The sequence below is a fragment of the Macaca fascicularis genome, chromosome 3 (genome assembly GCF_037993035.2).
Source record: "Macaca fascicularis isolate 582-1 chromosome 3, T2T-MFA8v1.1".
Lineage (NCBI taxonomy): Eukaryota > Metazoa > Chordata > Mammalia > Primates > Cercopithecidae > Macaca > Macaca fascicularis.
This window is the reverse complement of record NC_088377.1, coordinates 127,485,506-127,495,498: the sequence shown is the minus strand read 5'-3', so window position 1 is coordinate 127,495,498 and position 9,993 is coordinate 127,485,506. Positions and strand designations below refer to the sequence as shown.

At 34.6% G+C, this 9,993-nt stretch overlaps 1 pseudogene; it reads left to right on the top strand.

The window, feature by feature from the left end:
• The first annotated feature begins 6,279 nt into the window (after positions 1 to 6,279).
• On the top strand, positions 6,280 to 8,389 carry LOC102135780 (NADH dehydrogenase [ubiquinone] 1 alpha subcomplex assembly factor 4 pseudogene; annotated as a pseudogene).
• Positions 8,390 to 9,993: the final 1,604 nt, after the last annotated feature.

The window sequence follows — 9,993 nt, the reverse complement described above, 5'->3', positions numbered from 1 at the left end:
CTCCCGGGTTTACACCATTCTCCTGCCTCAGCCTCCCGAGTAGCTGGGACTACAGGCGCCCGCCACCTCGCCCGGCTAGTTTTTGTATTTTTTAGTAGAGACGGGGTTTCACCGTGTTAGCCAAGATGGTCTCGATCTCCTGACCTCGTGATCCGCCCGTCTTGGCCTCCCAAAGTGCTGGGATTACAGGCTTGAGCCACCGCGCCCGGCCTATTTTTCTTTTTTAATTATTTTTGCTTGCTATTATAAATGAGACTTTCCTCATATTTCTAACTGGCTATTGCTTGTATACACAAAGACTAATAATTTCTATCTGCTTATTTTATAACCTTTTCCTTCACTAAATTCCCATAGATGAAAACAATTTTTTTCATAGATTCTCTTGGATTTTTGAAAAGTTTGATCATATCATAAAACGGCTAATAATACTAGTTTTATCTCTTGCTTTTCACTATTTGTCCTTTAATGGATTTCTCTAATTGCATTGGATAGTAGCTTCAATGCCATGTTAAGCAGATGTGCTGATAGTTGGCTTTCTTGCCTTTTGTTGAAAAGTCTCTAGTATTTCCCCATAAAGTAATATGCTGGATTATGAATTGTGGTATAAAATTTGTAGAAAATGTCATATGAGTTTTTTTTTTTCTGTTACTCATAGTTAATCAATTTGGTTTTAAGGAGATTTTTAGAAAACAACTACTACCATAATCATATCACAGAAATTCCTCAAAGGTTAAATAAATGATTCAGTAAGAGAAGCAGAGGAACACACACACACACACACACACACACACACACACACACACACACACACACACACAGAGAGAGAGGTATTAGTAAGGAGATAGCTTGCAGGAAGGTGATAGAAAGAGTGGTTATTCAGTCTATTAATCAAAGATAATAACCAATGGAATGCTGTTAATGTGTGCAGCATCAGTTAATGCTGGAAGAAGCAGCATGACAGGAAAATTCCAAAACCAAATATGAAGAACTTCATTGGGAAAATCAAATAAGAACTAATATTCAAAGTTCTGTATTTAGATTAGTCTAAGAGCTCGTTTGATGCACTAGGTAACCTAGAGATAAAATTGATCGCATGTGAGGGGGAACTCCAGTCTTTCATCCTTGAAGACATATTCTAGGCTCAGTTGAAACTTGATAATAAGTAAGTTATTTTAAATCCACTAAGAAGAGACCACTAATATTAATTTTCTATTTGTTCAACTCTGCAGCTATTGAATCTGGATAATTTTGACATCTCACACTCAATACTTCAAACTTAGTAGAAATGCTTTCTTCTAACCAAAACTCCTAGTTCTAGTTTCTAGTTCCTTCCTTCAATTGTTTTAGAAGATACATGACACCTGCCATGCTAATCATCAAAACTCTCATTCATAAAGGGGTGGCAAATATTTTAAAGGCACATGTGAAACAAAATGGGTTTATGATCAAATCAGAAATTTTCTCCTTTCCATAATCCCTGCTGGGTTAATAATACTGCCAAATCAAGGATTTGTGTGACAATAAAAATTTATGTTGGTTTGAACAACACCCAAGTCATTCTGAGATTCCAGCTGCACCACACCTCACTCAAGCAGGTTGCTGCTCATTGCCTCATATAAGTGGATGTACCCAAACAGGAGAAAAACATACAATCTCTGCCCTATCATGCTGTGTCAAATATATTATCAGTGCCTTCTGCATTTTCCTAAATTCAAGATTATAGGTTGCATTACAACCCTTGTTATACTGTTTGACTTTAGTCAATTCTTTATAACTTGTAAATAAGTTTTGGAAATGCTGATTTCGATCATTGCAATTTTCCCTTTACATTTTTACATATGGGCATGATATTGGTTCAATCATAAAATTATTTTGCTTTACTTGAGGGAAATAGTACTATATGTCTACATCTATATAATAATTTCAGCACTGAGAATTTTGCTTTGAATACTGTGTAGCCCAGCTTGTAGATACCTAAGAATTGAGATGTGTGAGTATCTTTTTTGACTGGATACTAAAGCCGCTGCCTACCAGTCATCTAGTGTGACTACTAGATGTTTGGAGAAAGCCAAGCAAGATATGCAAGCAAATTTCATTTTGACCTGTAAGTCATGTAAACCAGGGGGATGGCTTCTCCTGGGATTGTCCTACAAGGACTACTTTGCATATGCAATAATGTTTGCCAGACAGCTGCTCCTGAGAGCTAAACTTTTAAAATTTTTCTACTTTCTATTTTTGTTTTGTGGAAAAGATCCAGACAGCCAAATATGTGTGCTGGAATTATTTCCTTGTCCTGCTCCTGCCAGACACAAAAGCCAAGAAAACATTCTATTTGCTTGTTCCAAAGGGACCATATATAGATGACTAAATGGCAGGCATTGAGCTATAGGAAAAACAAAAGCAGTTTATGTGACAAAGGAGAGAGAGAGACAAATAAAAGAACAAGAAAATAAATCTTTGTCTCACTATTTCACTTGAAGACAATATTAAATACTCAACATTTTAAAATCCTCCTATTAGTTTTAGGTGACCACTTTTGCAAGAAGATATAATATTTCTGTGTTCTCCAATACACGTTTCTATTTTGGTTTGAGATGGTAGAAAATACAACCAGGAGCTAGTAGAACACACACCCCCATCCCCTAAACTCCCCCCGACAAACCAGCAACAACAGTAACAACAAACGATTTTCATAAACACAATGTTCAGAACTGTTAGATAAACATTCCAATTTCGAGCTCTAAGTACATGAATGCTGTTATCCTCTGATTTGAAGAGTAAATATTTTTCCAAACTGTCTTATTTGAGAACGAAAATTACGATATAGATGCAATTTTGTGCTGACATCATTCTACACTGTTTGAAAATAATAAAAATAGCCTGTGTTAGGAATTTTTTTTTACCTTATATATCAAATTCGATGCCTTTCTTTGAAAGTACCTTATTAAATAAAATAAAAGCCTCTGAGATCTGGGGAATGACTGATCTAGGCTTGGGGAAGGAGGATGAGAGTTGCTGATGACATTGCTTATCAAGAATACTCTTCCTATTTGGAAATTGCCAACAGAACTATTGGAAAGACATCTCCAACCACTCTTTAAAGAGTGAGATCAGTGTGAAGAAGTGTGAAAAGCACCTCCCAGATAAAATGGAAAACAGAGGAAATCCTTCAGGATGAAAGACGGAGCATTAAAAAAAAAAGAAGAAGAAGAATTCTCTCCTTCCTCTAAACTACTAAGGCACTACATTAGATAGGAGTGGTGCAGGGACAAAGAAATGCTATATAGGATTTCATACGGGAAAAAGGAATTTCAGCTACAGTAACTGGGAAACGATTGGATTAGATAGTATATGTGGTCTCTTTCAACTGCACAATTCTGTGACATAGGTATTATAGGAGTAGAATGTTTACTGCAGTATTATTCATTACAGTGAAAACTATTATGTCCTAGGCAGAACATCGTGATTGTCAGAATAATATGAACATGTAAATGCTTATCGTCTAGGCTTTTCATATGGTTAGACATAAGTGTCCTCTTCGTTGTCTCTTGTCAGCCTCAAGCCCTTTGCCTGGGAGGTGTCTGGTTTTGCTGAGAGCCCAGCAATTTGCCAATGGGAAATTTTCCTCTTGGATGAGCAATTCCTGATTGATATCACGAAGTCACATCATCTCTCAGAAACACTGTTTCAATGGGAAAGAATCTTCAGGAAGGAGAGAAATTAAACAAATGGATGGCCTAATAATAGTAAAATCTTAAAAGCCCACAGAAAAGGAAAATAGACCAATCAAGAAAATGCCATGATGGTACTGTTTGAGATTACAGGAAAGTCTGATGTCCTGAAGTCCTGACATCCTAACCCAGGCAATCACCCAAAGCAGCAGTTAGTTAATAGTTGTCAGTATGAAGTGAAAATCTAGCAACAGAATTTTGTCTATTTTAATGGACACCTTCCATTTCCTTTTCTTCAACCAGGCATAGTTCCTGTTCTTTGCAGGAGGAAATTTGGTCATTCACAGACTAATACTTCATGAAATTTTACCTGACAGACTTTATTTGGAAAAAGGATCTGTCAACCTTGCCTGGGATTTTTATGCTTACAGAGAATTTTCTGCAGAACCCCACACTTCACTCTATTAATGACAGATTCTAACAGGTGTTATTTTCTTGTCAAACTTTTCATTCCTCTCGTGACTGTTAGACAGAGACCACCTCCAAACTCAATTCTGAAGATTCACAGTTTATCTTCTATTTTTACCACCCTCTCCTCTCCCTCCTCCCACATAAATCTTCAGATTCCTTTCTGAAATGGATATTCCGACCTTAAACCTTCATTCTATGTCTTTCTATTGTCCCAACTTCCTATGGACATTTTGCAGTTTGTATTCTTTCTATCTCCATGTTAAAAATTTCTTGAGGTTCTTTTCCTTCATAACCCTAAACATGATGTATTAGGTAACACCTTTCTGATAGTAGTTAATTCTTTATAAAATATTAATGTCTTTCTTTTCCCAGGCTGTAAACATTTTCTAACCTAGACTCGTGACTTTAATTATGGGAATGACAGTCTCTGTGGCATTCAGATAGGAAAATACTTTCAAAAAATCACTACAAGTATTCACCCAAAGTCGTGATGGACCTTCTTAAGATTATATTTGAGATTTATCTCCCCTGTAGGAATCTATCATGTAGAATAACTTTTCTACTAAACCATTTTTATAATTTATAGAGTGTTTTTTCCCAAATTAAATAAGTTATTTGGCAAATATCTGGTTTATATATAAAGTGATGATAAAATATTGATTTGGGTGACCCTTCCTAAAATGGACTTTTGTCCCAAATTATCCAATTTGGTTGTATTCACATCTGAATTTTTTACACAAAGTTCAAGACTTTTCTTCACTTTTAGCATTATAATATGGCTTGTGTAGTTTTTTGTTTTGTTTTGTTTTGTTTTTGCTTTTGTTTTTGGAATTTAGGCTGCTACATATCTGATAATACGCCTTATAAGAATGTGGTCACGAAAAGTAATAAGCCTACTGAAAGATTTCCAGGTTGCCATAAACAAGAAGCATTGCCAGTGTGTGTACACAGGCAACACAGCTTGATTTAATCTCATTAAATCCACTGTATAAGGAGGAGTTGTTGCATTACTGCCTATTAGCCTCTCTCAGTTTTCATCGGAGACACACTGGTAACCACTGTTGGCATAAAAAATTCCCCAAAGCAAAAAGTCTATTCTGTAAGTATAATTTCATTAGGAATTTACATGTAAAACAACAAAATCATAACATATGTTCTATTATTTACTAACATCCATTTGAATATTTCATCCAAGTAGTTCAAAGTGTTTAAACAGTTTAAAAATAGATAGAAGTCAAATTTCCCTTAAGAAATCTATTTTAAAATATTGTGAGCATATGTCTGGTGTGTTTACAAGGAAACTGAGTTATAGTATTTACTAGTTAATTGATCTTAAATCTGATGTATATCTTATCACATCAAAGGTAAATTGAAAAGTGAATATATAACTAGTTCTTTTTATCTTTGGATAATTTTTTCTTTAGAGTAGTGACTGAAAAATAATTTTCATGATTTTCTCTCAGTCTGTTTATTAGGGGACTTGGCACCCTTACAAAGTGATTTACTCAACATGGACAATTATGTATATCTTAAGCATTCCTATTCACATATGTTCTGGGACTTTCTGAAAGATAACCTCATGCCATATTAATTAGATGAAAATTTTAAATCTCACCAGAAACATAAGGTCATGTTCCCAAAATTCATCTCATTTCCTTTCTTGGAGTATATACAAAAAGACTTTCTATGCTTCTATATGCAGTAATGAGACTTTTAGACAAAATAATCTTCAATTGTTCATTCTTCGTGTCTAAGGCAGCTTTTGTCTAGAAAAATATTAACCTCTTTCAGCAGTTCCAGTAATGCTTCAATCATTCTTTGGAGACTTAATATGAACATAACTCTGTGTGTGTGTGTGTGTGTGTGTGTGTGAGACTTACTCCTTCATCAAAAATATTAAAAAATCATTAAATTGCTTTGTAGGAAGTTGGATGAGAAGCAGCTCCATGAGCCTCCTGAAAAGTACAATGATCTCTTCAGAGGGGATTATAGTGTACTCTCTTCTGATATTATGTAGCAATTATATCTCTCTTTGGCACCGCTATGTAATTTCCACTGGAATAAGATTTACAAGTTATTCATTTAGATTATTTTGGTGGTATACAATTAATTTTTTTATGTTCTTGTTTTCGGTAATTTTTGTTCTTTGATTTTTTTGGGTTTGTGGATGGTGATCTAAGTTAATTCCTATCATTATCAAAATTCCTTAGGATAATGTGATAACCTCCTTGCTGCATTTTGCATTCCTCTTCTTCAATTTAGGGTAACTGGCCACCCCTTGAGAATAAATGGACACAAAGTTTTTAGGTATTTTTCCACCTCCTTGCATTTTCTTTAGCCTTGAGTTCAACCCAAATTTTGCATTTGGTTTGGTCTTTAAAGTATTTTGCATTCTTGGGTAAGGAAGACTGTGAATGCTGAATAATGACCCACTCTCTTACATTCATGCTTAAAGAATTCCAATTAACTTTGTCTTGAAAAGACAGAAAGTGCATAGCAAGGAGATTTCTAGATCTCCAGAAAAATTCTTCAACCTCTGCATTGACTCAGTATAGCCATCTGTAATGAACTAAGGTTCAGAATTTTAAAAACATGGCAAGGCCAATTCTAGTTACTGGATTAAGCATATAACTTATTGAAAATATAAAGGCATGACTCCATGGCTATATCTTAGGGTGATATGTGCGCTTATGAACTTATGAGATTTGTCATTATAGCTATTAGAAAACTCCCAAAGTAAATCTCTGTAATGAGTTGTTTTCTATGCTGTGAGTGTATTCAGAGAAAAATAATTTTCTCCTTTGGGATGTTTTTGGAAATTTGCCTGCACTTTACTATTAAGGCAACCACAACAGTTATTACAACTTTGTTCTTTCTTTTCTTTGGGGCTGCCATCTTTTGCTCACCCAATATTGCCAGAAATAGCAATTGCACTTTTATGTCTTTGTTTCATAATTTTGTCTTCAAAGCAGATTCAAAGAAAAAATAGAAGTAGAATTTTCTCTTGCCTAATAAGTCTTTCTCATACAATAAAATAAATAATGCTACTACTCCCTTGATATGCTGTGTAAATCAACTTCAGAAAATTATATTCTCATCTTAGACATGAAATTATGAAGCACAAAACAGACCTGTTTTAAGGAAGAGGAACTAATTATATACAAGGATGTGCTTGAAAATAAGCAGCAATCATGAAAAGTTGTTTGTGTGTAGCAATCGAATCCTTCTCAGTTTCAGTGAATTTAGAGAGTTTATTGGCACCCACATAATTTACTCTGGAGATAATGACATAACAAGCAGACCATTTTATTTTCTCTTTCTTAACTGAGTGAATATAGTTAACAAAAGATTTTTATAGTAACAGTAGAAAGAGTCTGAGAATGAAATTTCTCTTTTCCCCAAAAGATATTCAAAACCTGAGATGTTGAGAGAGAAAATCCCATTATTTCAAATTAGTTGTTTCCCAAAAATTAAATAATGGGTGAATGGTTAATCTTAGAATACACAAGATGGTATGTTCCAAGGATTAGTCGTTTTTTTCAGCTTTGCTATTTTTAGAGTGGCTTAAATTAAGGTATTGAATATAATTCTTACAAATGATGGCACAATATTAAAAGACCAGTTAATTTCATAAAATATTTTAAGAATTCTCAGCTTCGCTGGAGGTTCCTGCGCCAGTGTTCCCTCATGTGGCGTGAATCTGAGGGCATCGTGTTGAGATGGCGGCTGGGGTGACTCGCGGGATCAGGAATTTCAACCTAGAGAACCCAGCGGAACGGGAAATCAGCAAGATGAAGCCCTCTTCGCCTCCCAGTCACCCCTCTACCAACAGCCTCCTGCAAGAGCAGATTAGTCTCTATCCAGAAATTAAGGGAGAGATTGTTCGTAAAGATGACAGATGTTCTCATTTCTAAAACATATGTATGTTGATTGCAAAGATGCTGTGTCTTCCGTGCAGGTAAAAGCTGCTGAAAAACGTCAAGAGCCAAAGGAATTCAGATTGCCCAAAAGCCATCACTTTGACATAATAAACATTAAGAGCATTCCCAAAGGCAAAATTTCCATTATGGAAGCATTGACATTTCTCTATAATCATACACTTTATCAAGAAACATGGACTGCTGAGAAAATAGCGCAAGAATACCATTTAGAACAGAAAGATGTGAATTCCCTTCTTAAATAATTTAGTTACTTTTGAACTCAAAATCTTCCCTCCTGAAGACAAGAAATCTATACAATCAGAATGAAGAAAATCACAAAAAATTCCTATGTGTACTCCTCATCCCTCATCCTGTATATTTTCTCATTTTTTGCATGTTAAATTATGTTAACTACCAAGTGTTTAATGCTCTCATTGTGAAAGAATAGTCTTAACATTTATTGAACTCCCTGACTTTTCAAGATTGCCATAGGATATATTTTGTTTTCTTTTCATTTGGTTTGGGCATATTTCATATGTACATGTCAGCATGACTAATCAGCACATCTGTACCTTTATTATAAGTAAAAGAATTAATTTGTTATTTTAGATACATCATACCAACTTTTAAATGGATCATATGACCTCTTGGGAAATGTCCTGAATCCCTCATTTAACTTTTACTTTCCAAGTTAGGTGTTTAGTTCATTCTTCATATATGATAGTGAAAATAAAAGCTTTCCTGATTCTTAAGACCGACATTTTCTTGTTAGGGAAAGAGACTCAATGGAAACGTAGACTAACAGTATTTCCCAAATAAGTAAAGGCCCACAGGAGAAAACAATGAATCAATGGAATCAATTAAAATTACTACTCCAGGGAATAAGAAGTACTGAGGATTTATTTTATTTTGAATTGGTTTTAAGTATGGAATAATTGTCTTTACAGTTATAAAAGATAATTAGTGGTATTTGCAAAATGTTGGAAACTTCTGCTTTGACAAACAAATAGGTAAGTCCCATGGCCTTCAGAGAGGCAGGCAGCAGTAGAAATTTTCGAAAAAGTAACATTTTTCTGGATTTAACATGGAAATAGAAAAATTTAAAGAATAATTTAAAAACCATGGTAAATGAAATTTAGTGATTATATGTAGTTTCAGATGTTAATGCTAGTTGAGGGAAGAGAGGAAAAATAGTAAGTAGAAGCAGAGAACAGGATCATTGGAAGGGACCTGAGAAATTGCTGCTTCATCCATTTTAGCAAACTTATTAGCACGGCATGTATCTTGAGTGAGAGTGTGTGAGTTTAGCTCTGCCTAATACATTACTACTTGTGGGATCTTTGGGAGACTATAACCTCTTTGAGACTGAATTTCTTCAAAATGAGAATAATGCTAACTTACTTAAATTTAAGGGTTATGATGAAGAGAAATGAAATAGTAAAGGACTACAAAAGACCAAACAAATATGAATTATTATTATTATTATTATTATTTTTTTTTTTGCAGTGGAGAAACAAGCACCTGGGGAGAATATATGACATAAGGTTTCTGTGGTTTATGACCTAGCCAGGCCCAGAACTTAGTTTTTCAAATCCTACTAGTGTGTTTTTTTCTGTTGTGCCAAAAAACAGCACACCTCAGAGAAGGGAAAAGGTGTGAATTGTGATATATTGGGGTTGTCAGTTCTTCTGAGGGAAGATGGGCATCGCTACTTCCCAGAGATGCCCCTGAAAATGATAGAGAAGATACTGAGGAATTCAACATGATGACAGAATGAGGCTTTTGTAGTAATGCTGGGAACAGAAAAACAGACAAAGTGGAAAATTTGTAAGCATGTCTTTGAATGTAGATTTGTTATGTGAACAAACTACCTAATTTTTAGTTCAATACAATAATTGTTTTAAGAAAACATGAAATAACTTCTCAATATA